Raw genomic sequence first — 12,500 nt, 5'->3', positions numbered from 1 at the left:
AGAATGTTAGCACGCCGAGCGAAATGCTGAGCAGTATTTCATCTGAGAGCTACGTTCTGAGTTCAAATTCCGCCGAGGTCGACTTGCCTTTCATCCTTTCGGGGTCGATTAACTAAGTACCAGTTACGTACAGGGGTCAATGTAATCGACTTAATCCCTTTGTCTGTCCTCGTTTGTTCCCTCTATGTTTAGCTCCTCGCGGGCAATAAAGAAATAAATATTTTTCTTAAAGGCGGCGAATTGGAAGAAACGTTAGCACACCGGGCGAAATGCTTAGTGGTATTTCGTCAGCCGCCATGTTCTGAGTTCAAATTCCGCAGAGGTCGACTTTGCCTTTCATCCTTTCGGGGTCGATTAACTAAGTACCAGTTACGCACTGGGGTCGATATAATCGACTTAATCCGTTTGTCTCTCCTTGTTTGTCCACTCTGTGTTTAGCCCCTTGTGGGCAATAAAGAAATAAATATTTTTCTTAAAGGCGGCGAGCTGGCAGAAACGTTAGCACGTCGGACGAAATGCGTTCTGAGTTCAAATTCCGCCTAGGTCGACTTTGCCTTTCATCCTCTCGGAGTCGATAAATTAAGTACCAGTTACGCACTGGGATCGATATAATCGACTTAATCCGTTTGTCTGTCCTCGTTTGTCCCCTCTGTGTTTAGCCACTTGTGGGTAGTAAAGAAATAGGTATTTGATAAATTATGTACCAGTGAAACACTGGGATCGATCTAATCGACTGGTCTCCCCCACCAAAAAATTTCAGACCTTGTGCCTATAGTAGAAAGGATTATTTATACAGATATAGTTAGATATACATATACACTCATATATGTATATACGTATGTATTTATGGGCGAGTGTATGATTGTATGCAGTACAGCTTAGAGCTTTAGACAAGCCAAACCAGGACAGCATCCTTTCGTCCTGTAATTCTGAGAGACACTACACGATATCAGTTTGGGTGTCATTAAAACTTTACTTGTTTGATGGGTTGGACTGATTTGTAAATATATATATAAACGAGATACATTTAAAGCACGGCTCTTGCTTGGCGATGAGGGAAAGGGGTAAAGGACAGGCACACTCTTATAGACTACTGTATGTGTGTATGCGTGTGTGCGTGCCTGTGTGTATGTGTGCGTGCATGCTGGAGTGTGTGTGTGTGCGCGTGAGTGTGTGCCTGCGTGTGTGTGTGTTCGTGCGTATGTACATGTGTATGGTATGAATATAAGCGGCACTGATTTTTAACAGTTACCCACTCGAGTTACCTTCAGTTCTGCCCTACGGACTTTCTCAAAAGCCTCACAGCCCAGATGGAACCTGTCCTGCTCTACGGATTATAGATACGAGGCCTCCGGGACAACGCCTTTTCCATTCTGTCTGCTTGGGCTTTGAGAAATGTTCCTTAATAAAGCTATAAAACTCGCGCATATTTAACATCCGAACGCTCCCACAGTACTTATTCAAATCTTTTGTTAATTTCCCTTTTAGGGCTAAAATGTAAGGCTCATAAGAGATAGCAGTCAAAAAAAGGCAGGTATACATACAAAGACTTAGTGAAAAGTATAATGATGCATCTGGGAATCGAACCTGCATTGCCGAATCGATATAACAAAAGATTAAAATCGATCTTTGTGAACATGTGTTTGCATTTCAGTGCGACTTTAAGAATATACCTACTCTTCGACTTCCGACCGAGTTCCGAACCGACTGACAGGTCGTAAGTCGATCTTGTCGTTTGTCGGGTTTATATTTTTCAACACTATTTTCATTCAAACGCAACTGATGCTTGAAAGCGACTGAGTGAGAAACAGTGGCAAGCAGTGGATGCCTGGGGGTCTGCGGGAGGCCTGCATTGCCAGATGCTGCTATAGTTATCGTACGCACAGCTGTCCAACGTCCGAAAATCGATTTTTTATTTTTTTTATTTTCTTATTTTTTGTGGTCGTAAGTCGCCATAGGTCGTAAGTCGAGGAGGTATACATATTTAACAAGGCAATTCTGAGAAAGTGTCTGCTTCCTTTGTATTCCTAAACAAAGTTAGTGATTGTTTGTGTTTAGCTAGCTCAAGGTTAACCTTAATTCACTATGCCTATGTTCAGAGGTGTTCCAGCTACGACCAACCTGTTTTGTATGGTTTTTAGACTACATTATTCATTATATAATATCCTGGTTAAAAAACGAAAAAAGAAGCTTACTTCTCAACCCTATGGTTCCAGCTTCAATCCCAGTGCGTGGCACCTTGAGCAAGAGTTTTCCACTATAATCTCGGGCCGACCAAAGCATTGTGAGTAGATTTTAGAGACGGAAACTGAAAGAAGCCCGGCGTATATATATATATATATACATACGTGTGTGTTTGTGTGTGTGTGTGTCTGTGTCTATGTTTGGCTCTCCTCATCACCGCTTGACTACCGGCGTTGGTGTGTTTACGTCCCCGTAACTTAGCAAAAGAAACCAATAGAATAAGCACTAGGCTTTATAAAAAATAAGTCCTTGTGTCGATTTGTTTCACTAAAACCCTTCAAGGTGGTGCTCCAACATGGCCACAGTCAAATGACTGAAATAAGTAAAGAAATGAAGGAAAAACAGCAAAGGAAGGTATATTTGAGGGAGAGTTGGCTGCTGTTTCTAACTGGCCGAGGCACTAAGTAGACCAATGATTCCCAACCTTTTCACTACCGCAGACTCCTTTATTTAAATGAGTTTTCCCACGGACCCATTTTAATATGCTTATCCTTATATATATATGAAATTTTAAATTTAGCTCACGGAACCCTATCACTACTTTTGTGGACCACTAGGGGTCAGCGGACAACAGGTTGGGAACCACTAATGTAGACGATCTTTCGTTGGTTCGTAACTGAGAAGGAGTAGGCAGTCTTAACGTCCTCAAAACAGGAGCAATGTGAACCATGACGTTTGTGCTTTGCCCAGTAATATTAACAGCGGCAAGGAAATGAAAGTGCTATGGCCAGGAAGTCTAAAACAATGTCACAGTTGCCATTTACAGAACGTAACCTCTTCATGCTGTTTGCCATACATGTCTATACGTACGCACACACGCAGGTGCATGTGTTCGTGTTTTCAGGTATAGATACAACCGTATACAAAATTCATTGGTATGTGATTCTCTCTTTCTGTATGTGTTTGTAAAACACACCCTTTAAAAACTTACTCTAATACATATAACTGTTATTCAGAACATTTGTTATGTGAAAACAATTTTGTATTTTTATTTTCATATATATCTATATATATCTATATATATATATATATATATATATATCCAGCAGTAAAATCTATTTGCCAACACAATGTGGCTGTCCTACACAGGATGACGTTACTACTTTTTAAGCCCCAAGAAAACATCTTTTCCAGCTGGCTACCGACACATGGTCTGTGTCTGTATACCATGACCAAGGGAGTTTATTGCTCCCTTTCTAGCCTTAGCGATATCTGTAGACCAATGGTTTCTGGGTTATTTCTCTTCTTCGGTACAGGACAATATATATATATGGAGCGATATCGAATATAACCAGCCGAAATTGAAAAGATGGAACTCGAATGAAGAAAGAAAACTCCGAATGACCCGTTCTTGTTTTTTTTTTGTATCGTCTGTCTGGATGTTTTGCGTCCTTGTCCCATTTTTGGTATTCCTTTACCACACACACACACACACACACACACACACACACAGACATATATATATATATATATATAATATCCAGCAGTAAAATCTATTTGCCAACACAATGTGGCTGTCCTACACAGGATGACGTTACTACTTTTTAAGCCCCAAGAAAACATCTTTTCCAGCTGGCTACCGACACATGGTCTGTGTCTGTATACCATGACCAAGGGAGTTTATTGCTCCCTTTCTAGCCTTAGCGATATCTGTAGACCAATGGTTTCTGGGTTATTTCTCTTCTTCGGTACAGGACAATATATATATATGGAGCGATATCGAATATAACCAGCCGAAATTGAAAAGATGGAACTCGAATGAAGAAAGAAAACTCCGAATGACCCGTTCTTGTATTTTTTTTTTGTATCGTCTGTCTGGATGTTTTGCGTCCTTGTCCCATTTTTGGTATTCCTTTACACACACACACACACACACACACACACACACAGACATATATATATATATATATATACATACATATATACACACACACATATATATACACACACATATGTAACAGAAACATTTAATTGCTATATTAAAAAATAAAAGTTGTTTTATTCCGATACATACATGTGTGTGTGTATGTATGTATGTATGAGGTAGTATCAACAGATGGTAGCACACGGTTGCTGGCGCATTGAGATCTAGCAGTGACTTTCATGACGCAATGTGCTGAGTGACATCGCTGTGTTTACTTCCCAAGTTCTGAAATTTGTGTTTTCATGATCGTGTGTATGCTGTGGTTTGCGATGTTGTCATGGAGAGAAACAAAGAGTCAATGAGAAATTTTGCGTTAAACTTGGGAAGTCTGCTACAGAGATATTAAGCATGCTTCGGCAAGCTTACAGCGACGAAACAATGTTTCGAGTAGCACAGGAGCTTCAAAAGTAGAAGAACGTCCCTGGGAGACGATGAGCAATCTGGAAGACCTACCACGAGCGTCATCCCTGGAAATGTGAAGGAAATTCATCAGCTTGTACATGAGAATCGTTGAAGAACAAGCTACGACATTGCTGATGTTGTTGATCTGTTGTATTGGTCCGTGCAGGCAATTCTAACGTCTGGATTGAACATGCGGCGTCTCCTTGCCAAGTTGTTCCCCACCTGCTGACTACTGAGTAGGAAGAACATTGCTCGGAAGTCTGTCAAGATCTCCGTCAGCGTGCCGCTAATGACCCATCCTTCATGTCGAGGATCATCACCGGTGACGAGAGTTGGATCTATGGGTTCGACCTTGAGACGAAGCAGCAGTTGTCGAAATGGAAGAGCCCTTTATCTCCACGACCGAAAAAGGCACGACAGAGCCGTAGCTCAATCAAGAGTATGCTCATCGTTTGTTTCTGTTCGTCTTTTTTCGACATCCGTTGTATTTTGCATCTACAACCCCCCCCCCATTATCCAGGGTCAGACTGTCAAGAGTTCTACTGCGACGTTCTGAAGCATTAAGGGAGGACATTCAGCACGAAAGCGACCAGATCTGAGGGGCGCGAAGAATTAGATTCTTCACGAAGGTAATGCACCCTGTCACCGATCTCCCCTCACTCGTGAGTTTCTCATCACGAGTGAGCTCTGTTCACTCGTGGTATCGCTTCCGCACCCGCCCTATTCACTAAATTTAGCGCCTGCGTACTTCCATCTCTTCTATCTCTTCCCCCAAATGAAAATGCAGCTTTTAACACCGTCTTTAATACCGTTGTCGAGATCCGGGGCGAATCGCAAAAGGTTCTCGACTCGTTTACGGAGAACGACTTCCAGGCCGGATTTCCAAAATGGTAGGAACGCTAGGACCGGTCTGTTGCTGCGCAAGGGGACTATTTCGAAGGCGCTGATGTTAAAACTTAGGTAAATAGATTATTTTTTATTAAACATTACTAGTCTGGGAACTTTTTGATACCACCTTGTATGCATGTTCACGCATACACACTCACAATAACAGAATTATCATTTCAGCAAGAGACCTAGCCCTATATCTTCTCGACCGAAAACAGTAGGGTGTCGGTTATAGAATGTTAGACTACGGGTCAAGCATTGAGCAGTTCTTATCTACCGTTGGTGCTTCGCTGCGTCTACGAACAGGGCTTTTAATAGACGTTAACTCAGTTAAGCTAATTGAATTAAGTAACATGGTATAGATACCGTTTACCATTCTAAGGAACAAAAACTAAGTTAATCCCTCTCGAAATAACTAAAATGCATAAAATCCATTTATTACTCATCTCAGACTGCAGTTGCGTTAATCGGTGGAGAAGTAAGTCTCTTTCTGGATTGAATGCTAATCTAGGGCGGGTCGCTACCGTAAATAGCTTTTTCCGGAGCGGAAATCTAAACACGATACTGTTAGGCAATAAGTTACTCGTCAGTTACAAAGTACTATGCGTGCATACAGCGACTATTTTGTCGCAGAAGCCACTCAGAACTAGATGGACTAGATTATTAGGAGGTTAAGTGTCTTGAACGCGAATACGATGCAATACTGGTGAGCGGATATAAGCCAGTGACCTTCAGCTAATTGCCTGGAACCCAATCGCCATTAAAATCCGTTCTATGTAACGAGACAGAACACTAGCTTCGTTAGTTTGTTTGCTGAAATCAAGTTCTCCTTTGGATTTAGAGGTCATCGTCGACTTACGACCGATCAACTTTACAACGATCAGTGCGCCAGCTCCCGGCAGCAAGAATAAATGGTGGTGGTAGGAGTAGCTGTGGCAAAATAAGATTATAGAAATAGTACCTCTAGAGTAGAAATGGTACCTCTAAGTATTAGTATTATTGTTTATTTAGCTTGAGTTGGAATTCATTAATAAAGTTCTTTTCTCTGATTTTTCTCTCAATTTCACTTGGACTGTATAGTTTGTAGAATGGAAAATATTAATATTTTCCGACCGCATATTGCTAGATGGTTACTCAAAGGTATCTGACAGGCATCTGACTCTCTAATTTGCTGTCGGTGCACATGTGAACGTTCTGATAGTGCATTTCCAGTCTGACCTACATATAGTTCTTCACAATTTGGGAATTTGATGTAGTAAATTAAATTTTGCAGTTCATATTTGCGTTTGTGAATATTTTTCCAGATTTTGTGTTCATATATCGGCCGCTATGTATGAATTGGCATGTGCCACACCAGATTTCATTGCCTTTAGATACAGTGAATGATTGGTCTTTGTTGCTAAGGTCAAACTTTACTTTTGTTAATGATTTTTTCAAGTTTTTAGGCTGTCTTACTAAGCACTATAGCTTGATCTGTGATTATATCTTTTAATTCATTACTTTGAGCAATGATTGGTAGATTTGCTTTGGCAATGTTGAAGATATTCTATTGACATGGGTTGTGTGTTACTATAAATGGTATGACCTGTTCTTGTTTTCCTCTTCTTTGGGTTGTCCTCAGTTGTTTGGGTATTTTTATTGCCCGATGTATACCATTTTCTATAAGTAGAGATGGGTATTTTTGTTTGAGCAAAAATTCACTTAATTCTATTAGGCGATTGTTCCTGATATTTGCATCTTCTTCAATAGTACAAATTCTTCTGCGTTTTGTATGTCATGAATGGCACGACTTAAAATACAGGTATTGATGCATCTCCGTATGTTTGTAGTATATATCTGGGGGTAATGGTGGTGTCCTCTTTAATTACCATCATATCTAGGAATGGTAATTTGGTACAACTCATCTCCTTTGTAAATTGGAGAGATGGGCGTAGGTTGTTCAGGAGAATATTAAACTCTTCCAGAGTATTTAGATATCTTGTCCAGATTATGAAGCAATCGTCAAGGTATCTCTTCCATGCCTTTTCAATATAATTTCAAAATCCAGTGCTATAGTTTTCCTATACTTCTTGGTAGAGTTATTTTTCTAGATATCCCGTTAGAGAGTTTGCGCAAACGGGAGCAAACCTCTTTCCCATCGTCGTGCTTTTAATTTGGATGTAATTCATTCCATTGAAGAAAAATGTGTTGTTTTCCAGAATAAGTCTGTGTCTAATATTGGGAATCATTTCTCTATGTTTTTCTACCCAGTATTTAACCGCCTTTATTCCTAAATCATGCGGAATATTCGTGTAAAGGCTTACCACATCAAAAGTAGGTAGACGTGAATTCGTTTCAGTTGTTTTGGGAAGATAGGGCAGTAAGTCGATGTCATCCCGGATGAAACCGGTTATGTAGGTACATAGTGGTTTCAAAAGAATATCAATAAAATTGCATAGACGGTGGGTAGGGCATGCAGGGCCAGCTATAATAGGTCTGAGTTTTAAGTCTTTTGGATGCAGTAATTTTATAGACTCACTTTCTTTTTTTTTTACTGCATGCTAAGTATCTTTTGATTTATGTAGTCTCGGTAAGCCGTAGAAATTGCTGGATTTAGGCTCGACATTGGTGATGTAGTCTATTTCATTATCAGTAGGTGAGTTGTGTTTTAAAACAAGGTTGTTGATCTTCTTCATGATGTAGTGGTCTATATTTGTAGGAATTTCACAATAGAAGGTTGTGTCCTTCAGTTGGTCCTCAACCAAATCCTTGTAGTATTCTGCATCCATAATAACAATTGCATCCTCTTTATCTGCTTATTTAATTATTATTGTTTGATCTTTTTTTATACGTTTAAGTGCAGACATTTCGGATTTGTTAATGTTTGGCCTAACATTAGTCTTTAGTCTTGCGTCTAAAGGGGAAATTTAACAGAATAGCAATGTATTGGTCAAAATAACTATTTCTTCTTTTTGGTGGGGTGAAATTTGATTTATTCTTTACTAGGGATTCATCAATCTTATTACTTCTATTTGTGAAGAATTCTACGATTCGTAACTTACGACAGAATTTTTGGATATCCTCCTTTAGTTCTTGTATGTCTCTCTCTCTCTCTCTCTCTCTCTCTCTCTATATATATATATATATATATATATATATATATATATATACACACATCGTCAGGATTCCATAGTTTCCGTTTACCAAATTATTCACAAGGCATTGGTCGGTCCGAGACTACAGATGGAAGACACTTGCTCAAATTTGCCGCGTAGTATGACTAAACCCGAAACGACATGGTTGCAAAACAAGCTTCTTCACCACACAGCCAAGATTCAGAAATAGCATGTTATAAAGCATAATATTTAGAACACACCAGCATCCGTCATTTTTTTTATTGATGTCCTCCATGATAGGATTACACGACCTTGAAATATCGATAAAATGACAGTGGGAGAGGGGAAACCTACCTAAGGGATTTGAATAACATCAAAGAAATTAATAAGGAAGTAAGAGAAATTTAAAAATAAAGTATAAATTGTTATTGTACAACAAACGGGATTAAATGTTGAACTTTTGAATATAATATGTCTGAGCGAACGAAACGTGTTTTTCATTATAATGCGTGTCTATATATGCTTATAACTACATACATATATGCATACATACATACATGCACGCACATGCGCTCACACGCACGCAAGTATACTTCTGCATACATACACGTACGCAAATATGCTCCACATACACACACACACATACGTGCGCTGTCAGAAATGTACACTCACAAGCACACACGCACAAACCTACATGCACACATACACACACGCACATAGATACACACATACACGTACACACCAACGCGCATATGTGAAACAGCTTTTCTTTCAGACATGTATCGGAAACACGACTACGTTCTAGTTTTATATTTACATTTCCTTACGAGTTCTTTTCAAAAACAACCTGGAAGTAAATTGTCCTGAAATAAGAAAATAAAAATAATGATGGATAATTCTTTCTAATTTTGGCACAAGGCCAACAGTTTTCAGAGGAATTTCCTATGTTGAGCAGCAAGACACAATTTAGGCATAAATTGAGTTGGAAGACAATACAGGCAACGGCCATTAGATACAGTATCGATTTCCCGGAACCGTTGGTATCAAGGCCTTTCCGAATTACTGATTTTTCCTAACCAAGAGCGGTCAACTCGAAATTAGACAAATATTAAATTTATTTAAATAACTAAACGAACAGGTACCTATACATTAGTATAAATAATGTAAGTTTATTCATATTTGAAATAGGTACTTTGAAACAGGTCCACTCGGTAAACTACTCTGGCAGCTGCTGTAATTTGAAGTTCTTGCTTGTAAATTGGCGCTGGATTCCGCCGAGATCGACTTTGCTTTTCATCCTTTCGGGGTCGATTAAGTAAGTACCAATTACGCACTGGGGTCGATGTAATTGACTTAAGCCCTATGCCTATCCTTGTTTGTCCCCTCTATGTTTAGCTCCCCTGTGGGCAATAAAGGAATAAATTGTCGCTGGGTCCGGCTCAGCAGTGTCCAGAAATAACCGTTTTTGTACTTGTATATATAATTTAAAAGAGAAGAATAAGAGGTGTATAGTTCGCATCCCGTCAATAGGTATATTTCTCTCTCTTTCTCTCTCTCTCTCCTTTGCTCTTCCTCTCTCTCTCACAAAGCTTGCTTTGTGGCTGCATAGCTCCGAGTTCTACTATAGTCTCGTGACTGGATTTGGTTGACGGAAACTGAAAGAAGCCCGTCGTATATATATATATGTGTGTGTGTAAGAGAGAGAGAGAAAGAGAGTTTGTGTGTGTGTACGTGTGTGTGTGTGTGTACGTGTGTGTGTGTGTCATTGTGCCTGCACTTTTCCCCCACCACCGCTTGACAATCGGTGTTGGTGTGTTTACGTCCCCGTAACTTAGCGGTTCAACAAAAGCGACCGATAGAATAAATAGCAGACTTAGAAGAAAATATAAGTACTGGGACCGATTCATCTAACTAGAAGTTCTACAAGGCGATGCCCCAGCATGGCCGTAGTTTAATGATAGAAAAATGAAAGAAAAAAATGGTTAAAAGATATGTGCGGGAGCGCACATGTATATGTGTGCGTGCGTGCGTACGTGTGTGCGTGTGCGTCTGTGTCTGTGTGTGTCTGTATTATTGCTTCGTAATGCCTATGTTTAATTTTCCGTTCAGCTTTTCTATGGTGTGTGAGAAAACTGGACGCCCATCACATTGGTCTGCGCAAAACAAACAATAGTCATTATTGACATTATTTACATTCGACGGATATTTGTCCTCATCTTATTTGTTGTTAACACAACGTTTCGGCAGATATACCCTCCAGCCTTCTTCTGGTGTCTTGGGGAAATTTCGAACCTGGATTCTCATTCCTAAGGTATTTTCCTAAGGTTATTATTATTATTATTATTGTTGTTGTTTTTGTTCAGGTGACTGCTTGGAATCGAACTCGGAATCTTGGGGTTAGTAGCCTGCGCTCTTAACCCCTACGCCATATGCCCGTGGGCATATGGCGTAGTGGTTAGTCATGTCCAAAAGTTATCATCGATTCTACAACAAACTGGGCACAAGCACAGGTAGAAACAGTTCATAGTGCAGACATACCCAGGTGGAGATGGAGGTAAACTTCTGAATGTGACGGTCGATTTTTTATTTTAAATATAATCCACAGGATTACAGCCTGATGAGCGTCACTGGAGAAAAAAAAACTGGTCGGTGAAACTATCAGTAATAGATCTGGACCGAAAAATTTAACAAATATATTAAGAAACAACGGCGACGACGTAAACAACAACAACAACAGCAATAATAATAATAATAATAATAATGATAATAATAACAATATTAATAAGAGTAATGATAATAATATTTCACCTCAGTGATCCAGCATTATAAGTGTTCACCGGCGTAACTTAAAACCTTAAGATCGGGTGATGTAACCTAAAACCTTCAAATGTGTGTGTGTGTGTGCGCATATGTATAAATATATGCATATATATGTATGTGTGCCATGTATACTGATTTTTAAAATCTCTTTTCAAAGTTAAAGCCCGGTGGAGGGAGATTTGCTTAATAACTGAACTAATAATCTCTGTTAATCGAAGTGCTTTGACTCAGTATATTAAACTTTTGAGTCCCCAGCGTATGCGCGTGTGTGAACAGGGACATATAATGTACACACACACACACACGCGCGCACGCACGCACGCACACACACACACACACACACACACACACACACACACACACACACACACGCGCGCATACACATATCTATATATGTATGGACGTATACAGATATATATAGATATAGATACATACATACATATATACATACGTACGTACATATGTCGTTTCTAAATTGAGTTTGTACGCATGATTGTATATATTATACATATATTAGTTACATTGTTTGTTTTTAATTTCTCACTTCCAATTCCTGTATCTCTCTCCTTCTCGCCACCTCTCTCTCTCTCTCCTATCTCCCTCTCTTTCTCGGTTACCCATTTCTCCTCCTCTCTTTCTATACCACTTCCTACATATCTGCACATTTCACCCACCCGTCGTCACCACCCATCGACAGAGCCGGTGTCAGTCTCTCACAAGAGATGAAGGTTATCAGCAGTTGAGCACTGAATCCCAAAGGGGGTGTCGTATTTCCCCTGAATTCAATAACAAATACCAACTCACCTCAACTCGTTTACAACATCGAACTTAATAGAGCTGTAATCATTTTTCGGGTGGCTAACTTTCAGCAGCTCATAAATTATATATACTTTAAAAAATTATAAAGAAAATACAACTTTGAGTATCACATGTACGTATGTATGCACGTACATACGTACACGTGTGTGTGTGTGTGTGTGTGTGTGTGTGTGTGTGTGTGTGAGCTAATATCGAACAGGGACAATGAGTACTCAACACCGCATTGATAGATTAATGTTCTTTATTTGGGGCCGACAAGGCTACCAATGGTTTCATGTGAAAAGAAATCTCTTAACAATTATGTATGC

The 12,500-nt window shown here is 39.6% G+C and overlaps 1 protein-coding gene and 1 long non-coding RNA gene across 2 annotated transcripts in view; one reads left to right on the top strand and one right to left on the bottom strand.

Annotated features, from left to right (window-relative positions):
* LOC115213432 overlaps nt 1-12,500 on the top strand; it is a 353,772-nt gene that overhangs the window by 4,464 nt on the left and 336,808 nt on the right. The window lies entirely within an intron of this gene.
* LOC118763946 overlaps nt 1-12,500 on the bottom strand; it is a 16,793-nt gene that overhangs the window by 4,168 nt on the left and 125 nt on the right. The window lies entirely within an intron of this gene.

This window comes from Octopus sinensis, linkage group LG6 (assembly GCF_006345805.1).
Source record: "Octopus sinensis linkage group LG6, ASM634580v1, whole genome shotgun sequence".
Classification (NCBI taxonomy): Eukaryota; Metazoa; Mollusca; class Cephalopoda; order Octopoda; family Octopodidae; genus Octopus; species Octopus sinensis.
The sequence above is the reverse complement of the archived record's forward strand: the minus strand, read 5'-3'. Positions and strand labels throughout refer to the sequence as shown.